The following is a 6,957-nucleotide window of genomic DNA, read 5'->3' as shown; positions in this document are numbered from 1 at the left end:
GCTAGAGCCGGGCGCGCGGCCGTCACGTGGCGGGGGCAGTGCCGTGACGTCACGCGGTGCGCGAGTCGGGGGCGGGGCGTGACGGGGGTGTGGGCCCAAATCCCAGCGCCCATTGGCTATGGGGCGGATGTGGGCGGGAAGATCGCACTGTTCTGGGGCGGAGCCAGCCCTTAGCGGATGGCTGGGGAGGGGTGTGGCTTAGGCCCGAGCGTGGAGGCAGTGGAAACTGGCTCTGACTGCCTGGTCCTCGCTCTTCAGAGAAGCCTCGCAAGGCCTTAGGCGTTGCCTTATTTTAAAAGTTTACTTTGTGATATTTACGTGTGCAAAAAGGTGTTCAGATTACGTGTTACATCTCACATCTCTGTACTTACCACCCAGTTTAGGGGAAACCGCCCCCCCCATAATCTAAACAGTCTCAAATGATCAGAGAGGCCCTGCAAGGTGGCTGCCGAGGAAGGCGGCGGAGCGGGTGGATTGCCTGAAGCCAGGAATTAGAGGCCAGTCTGGGGCCAAGATAGAGAAACCGTGTCTCTACTAAAAACACAAAAGTTAGGCAGCCACAGCAGCCCACCGCTGTAATCCCAGCTACTTGGGTGGCTGAGGCTGGGGAATGGCTTGAGCTCGGAAGGCAGAAGCTGCAGTGAGCCAAGATCGTGTCACTGCACTTCAGCCTGGGCGACAGAGCAAGACTCTGTCTCAAATAATTAATGATCATTATCATTACGTGTATTTTTGATCTACCTTTAAGTAGTAGTATATGCTGCGTATATTTCACAGCATGCTTTTTGCTTCTTTTCTGATCATCTCCAGCCCAGACCTAGATATCCAAATTGCTTCTCTAAGGCTATGTCTCTGGGTCATTGTCAAACTCAGCCTGACTTCTAATCTCCAGGTCTCCCCCAGATGGAGCCTTCCCTGGCCGCCTCTCCAGGGCAGTCTGTCACATGACTATTGAAGCAGACTCCTGCAGTTCGTTTGTTGATTTCTGTAAATTGTCCTTCCCACACAGGAACGTAAACTCCAGGAGAGCAGGGACCTTGCTTCTTTTGTTCATCGTTGTTCCTGACACGGTAGCTACCACCTAGTAAAGCCCAAGGAACTAATGAATAAAGGTCCCAAATTGAACTTATCCTTCTTCCCCTCCCCCAAACCTGCTCTCCCTCTCCTGTTTCCTGTCCTGGCAGTGACATCACCAACTGCACAGGCGCCAGTGCCAGAAACCTTCCTGTTACCTTGGACTCTATCTCCCTGTCTCTCTCTCAGCAGCCCATCATTCACCTGTAGAACATACCAACCCTTTCTCTTCCGTCTCTCAGAGCCCCTGAAAGCTGTACCTTGACCAGAACAAGCAGTTAGATGTCCTCCTGTGTGTAAACAGAGAGAGCTTAAGTAGGAGGGAATTGTGTGGAAACATGGGAGCTAGCAAGCCAATCTGTATTTGATTGCTGGGACTCTTTAAATAAAACAGCTCTTAGGAACAGTCCTCCAAAATGCAAATACAGTGATTATTAAAGCCATTGCTCCTAGGCCTAGGAGAAGGGGAACCCATACTAGGGAATGAGATATCTGATATCTGACAAAAAGAAGTAAAGAGACCTGGCTTAGCAGCTCACGCCTGTCACCCCAGCACTTTGGGAGGCTGAGAAGAGCGGATTGCTCGAGTCCAGGAGCTCAAGACCAGCCTGGACAATGTGGCAAAACCCCATCTCTACAAAAGAAAAAAAAAAGTAGCTGGACACAGTGGCTCACGCCTGTAATCCCAGCACTTTGGGAGGCTGAGGTGGGCAGATCACCTGAGGTCAGGAGTTCAAAACCAGCCTGGCCAACATGGTGAAAGAAACCCCATCTCTACTACAAATAGAAAAATTAGCTGGGCATGGTGGTGTGCACCTGTAGTCCCAAATACTTGGGAGGCTGAGGCAGGAGAATCACTTGAATTCAGGAGGCAGAGGTTGCAGTGAGCCCAGATTGTGCCACTGCTCTCCAGCCTGGGTGACAGAGTGAGACCCTGTCTCAAGAAAAAAAAAAAGAAGTAAAAATAAATAATTTTTTAGTTTTTTATATATTTTTTTGGTAGGGAGTCTCGCTTTGTCCCCTAGGCTGGAGTGCAGCGGTGTGATCTCGGCTCAATGCAACCTCCATCTCCTGGGCTCACACAATTCTGTCTCAGCCTCCCAGGTAGCTGGGATTACAGGCGCCCACCCCGGCACCTGGCTAATCTTTTTTGAGTAGGAGGGGGGGTTTCACCATGTTGGCTGGTCTGGTCTGGAACTGCTGGCCTCAAGTGATCTCCCTGCCTAGGCTTCCTAAATTGCAAGGATACAGGTGTGAGGCACCGCGCTGGGCCTCTGGGCAGGATTTGAAGCCCTAGGAGGTACCATCCTTGGAGCATAGCTTTCGTCTTGGCTTCTTGCTCACAGAGGTGTTTGAGGCTGGGACCCAAGCTCTTATCTCCAAGGTAGCACCTGGCTTCCTGCCTTCTTTTCCCAAGTGTTGTCCGTCCAGTGCTGTGTTCCCGCAAGGATAGATCTCCCCCACCTCCTTGTCAGTAGCAGGGTTGTCTTTCTATTAGAATGTTCCTGGCTGGGCGCGGTGGCTCATGCCTGTAATCCTAGCACTTTGGGAGGCCGAGGTGGGTGGATCACCTGAGGTCAGGAGTTCAAGACCAGCCTGGCCATCATGGTGAAACCCCATCTTAAAAAAAAAGAAATAAAAAAAAAAAAAAAAAAGAATGTTCCTAAGGCGTTTTGCATTTTGTTGTTTTCCTTGCCTTTTTATTGAATAAGCAGGATAGATTTGCCCAAAGTCACCCAGCTACACAGTGGCTGATGCAATGATCTGTCATGTCCTGAGCTTTTGAACCTGCTGGGTTTTGCAGTTGTTGTTCTTTTAAGAGGAGACCTCACTCTGTCACCTATGGTGGAGTGCAGAGGCTTGATCTCGGCTCACTGCAACCTCCGCCTCCCTGGTTCAATTGATTCTCCTGCCTCAGCCTCCTGAATAGCTGGGATTACAGATGTGTGTCACCATGTTTGGCTAATTTTTGTTTGTTTGTTTGTTTGTTTTGAGATGATGTCTCACTCTGTCACCCAGGCTGGAGTGCAGTGGCACGGTCTTGGCTCACTGCAATCTCTGCCTCCTGAGTTCAAGTGATTCTCCTGCCTCAGCCTCCCTGGTAGCTGGGACTACAGGCACGTGCCACAACGCCCAGTTAATTTTTGTATTTTTAATAGAGACAGGGTTTTGCCATGTTGTTCAGGCTGGTCTTGGACTCCTGACCTCAGGTAATTTGCCCACCTCCACCTCCCAAAGTACCGGGATTACAGGCGTGAGCCACCATGCCCGGCCTGAACCTGTTCTTTTCCCTGCCTAGGATGACCCCCCTTCCTCTGCCGGCCAGACTTTAGAGCTTCTCTGACACCAGCTCAGGCAGTGGCCGTGGCCATGTGCTGGGTACACAACAGATTCCAACAGATAAAAACCTTTCATGAAACGTTGGCAATCAAATCCAGCAATACAGAAAAAGGATAATACATCAGAACAAAATGAGAGATACCCAGGAATTAGAGGTGGGTTTAACATTCGAAAAATCCATCCATATAATCCAGTGTATTAAGAGAATAACAGGGATGCCTGATCTCAGGACCTCCTGGAGCTATGTCAATGGCAAAAGAAAAAAAACAATAAAGAAAAATAAAACGGCAAAAGAGAAAGAGAGAGAGAACAATGGGGAAAAATCAGATGACCATGTCAATTGACGCAGAAAAGCATTTGACAAAACTGAACACTTATTCATGAAAAAAGCTCTCAGCAAACTAGGAACAGGAGGGAATTCCTCTATCTGATATGAAGCAATTATGCCAAACCTACAGCTAACATCACACACAACATTAAATAACTGACCATCTGCTCCCTAAGACTGGCAATAAGCAAAGACATTTGCTCTTACTACTTACTCAGTGTTGTACTAGAGGCCGTAGTCCGTGCAGTAAGGCAAGAAAAAGAAAGAAAATATGAAAAGATCAGAAAGAAGTGGAACTGTCTAGAGGCACAGATGATGTAACTGTTTACTAGAAAATTCTAAGGAGTCTGTATCACACAACTACTAGAACTAATTAACGAATTTAGCAAGATCACAAAAAATAAGGTCAATATACAAAAAAAGGTTTTGGCTAGCTGCAAACAACTTTAATATAAATTTTTTTGTTTTTTGTCACTCCGTCACCCAGGCTAGAGTGCAGTGGCGCGATCTTGGCTCACTGCAAACTTCGCCTCCTGGGTTCAAGTGATTCTCCTGCCTCAACCTCCCAAGTAGCTGAGACTACAGGCTCCCAGCACCATGCCTGGCTAATTTTTGTATTTTTAGTAGAGACAGGGTTTCACCATACGAGCCAGGCTGGTCTTGAATTCCTGACCTCAAGTGATCTGCCTGCCATGGCCTCCCACAGTGTTGAGATTACAGACATGAGGTATTGCACCCAGCCCCCATCTCTATTTTAATATTTAAAACTTTTTTAAAAATTATTTTTGGGGGCCAGGCGTGGTGGCTCAAACCTGTAATCCCAGCACTTCGGGAGGCTGAGGCAGGCGGATCATCTGAGGCCAGGAGTTCGAGACCAGCCTGACCAAAATGGAGAAATCCTTTCTCTCCTAAAAATACAAAATTAGCCGGGCGTGGTGACACATGCCTGTGATCCCATCTACTCTGGAGGCTGAGGCAGGAGAATCACTTGAACCCGGGAGGCAAAGGTTGCAATGAGCCGAGATCGCACTCCAGATTGGGCAACAAGAGCGAAACTCTGTCTTAAAAAATATATACTTTTATATCCCTTCTTAGCCTTTGGCTAAGATCAAATGTAAAATTATTTTTATTTATTTACTTTTTTTATATATTAGAAATTTTTAAACTTTTATTTACTTTAAAATTTTTTAGGCCGGGCATGGTGGCTCACGCCTGTAATCCAAGCACTTTGGAGGCCAAAGCGGGTGGATACCTGAGGTCAGGAGTTCAAGACCAGCCTGATCAACATGGTGAAACCCTGTCTTTTTAAAAAATAAAAAATAAATTAAAAAAAATTTTTTAATGAAAATATGGAATGCTTCACAAATTTGCATGTCATCCTTGAGCAGGGGACATGCTAATCTTCTCTGTATCATTCCAATTTTAGTAGATGTGCTGCCAAAGCGAGCACATGTAAAGTTATTTTTACAGCTAGGTGTGATGGCACAAACCTGTGGTACTGGAGGCTGAGATGGGAGGATGGCTTAAGCCCTGAGGCTGAGCGTGGAGGCTCACGCCTGTAATTCTCACACTTTGGGAGGCTGAGGATTGCTTGAGCCCAGAATTTTGAGGCCAGCCTGGCAATGTAGACGAATCCTCACTCTACATAAAATTTAAAAAATAAGCCGGGTGTGGTAGCGTGTGCTTGTAATCCCAGCTACTCTGGAGGCTGAGGTGGGAGAATCTCTTGAGCCTGGGAGGTCGAGGCTGTTGTAAACCATGATTGCACCACTGCACTCCAGCCTGGGTGACAGAAGCAGACCCTGTCTCAAAAAAATAAAAAATAAATAAAAACAAAGAAAGAAACCAGACATAAAAAGTATATGATTTCATTTATGTGAATTCTTTTTTTTTTTAGAAACGGGGTCTTGCTATGTTGCCCAGGCTGGAGTGCAGTGGCAATTTACAAGTGCAATCCCACTACCGATCAGCATGGGAGTTTTGACCTGCTCCGTTTTTGACCTGGGCCGGTTCACCCCTCCTTGGGCAACCTGGTGGTCCTCCGCTCCTGGGAGGTCACCATATTGATTCCAAACTTAGTGCAGACACCTGCTAGGCATAGTGCACTACAGCCCAGAGCTCCTGGGCTCAAGCGATCCTCCCACCTCAGCCTCCCGAGTAGCTGGGACTACAGGCACGCGCCACCGTGCCCAGCTATATGAAATTCTTAAAAAGGTAAAACTAATCTTTAGTGACTGAGAACAGAAGAGTGGATGCCTGGAGCTGGGGATGGGAGTGGACTGATTGTAAAGAGGCTGAAGAAGACAAAAATGTTTCATATCTTCGTACCCTGATCAGGCATATACATACAATGAGAATCGGAGACCGAGTTTTGCCCTTGTTGCCCAGGCTGGAGTGAAATGGCTCCATCTCGGCTCACTGTAACCTTTGCCTCCCAAGCTCAAGCGATTCTCCTGCCTCAGCCTCCCAAGTAGCTGGGATTACAGGTATCCAGCTAATTTTTTGGTATTTTTAGTAGAGATGGGGTTTCATCATGTTGGACAGGCTAGTCTCGAACTCCTAACCTCAGGTGATCCACCCATCTCGGTCTCCCAAAGTGCTGGGATTACAGGTGTGAGCCCCTGCGCCTGGCCCACACAATGAGAATTAAACTCATTAAAAGTTACAGTTAAAATGGGTGCGTTTTATTGTATGTTAACTAAAATGTATTTTAGAAAAGTTGACCATAAAGTAGGCCAGGTGAGTTGGCTCATGCCTGTAATCCCAGCACTTTGGGAGGCTGAGGTGGGAAGATCACTTGAGGCCAGGAGTTTGAGACCAGCCTTGCCAACATGGCAAAACCCCGTCTCTACTCAAACTACAAAAGTTACCTGGGTGTGGTGGCAGGCACCTGTAATCCCAGCTACTTGGGAGACTGAGGCAGGAGAACTGCTTGAACCCTGGAGGTGGATATTGCAGTGAGCTGAGATCACACTACTGCACTCCATCCAGCTTGGGCAATAGAGCAAGACTTTTGTCTCAAAAAAAATAAAAATAAAATAAAATAAAAATAAAAAAGAAAGAAAGAGAGAGAAACAGAGAAACAGCGAAAAACAGAGAAACAGAGAGAAGAAAGAGAAAGAGAGAAAGAGAATGAAAAAAAGAAATTGACTTACAAAGTGAAAAAGCAAGGTGGATTACAGACATAAATATATGTATGTATGTATGTATGTATG

General features: G+C 46.9%; 1 non-coding gene across 1 annotated transcript; it reads right to left on the bottom strand.

Moving 5' to 3' along the window:
• Positions 1–5,085: 5,085 nt before the first annotated feature.
• On the bottom strand, positions 5,086–5,192 carry LOC116566690. Its single transcript, XR_004275972.1, has one exon. It is a non-coding gene; the product is annotated as a U6 spliceosomal RNA (small nuclear RNA).
• Positions 5,193–6,957: the final 1,765 nt, after the last annotated feature.

Source organism: Sapajus apella, unplaced genomic scaffold (assembly GCF_009761245.1).
Source record: "Sapajus apella isolate SASKATOON/1434 unplaced genomic scaffold, GSC_monkey_1.0 scaffold43, whole genome shotgun sequence".
Lineage (NCBI taxonomy): Eukaryota > Metazoa > Chordata > Mammalia > Primates > Cebidae > Sapajus > Sapajus apella.
The sequence above is the reverse complement of the archived record's forward strand: the minus strand, read 5'-3'. Positions and strand labels throughout refer to the sequence as shown.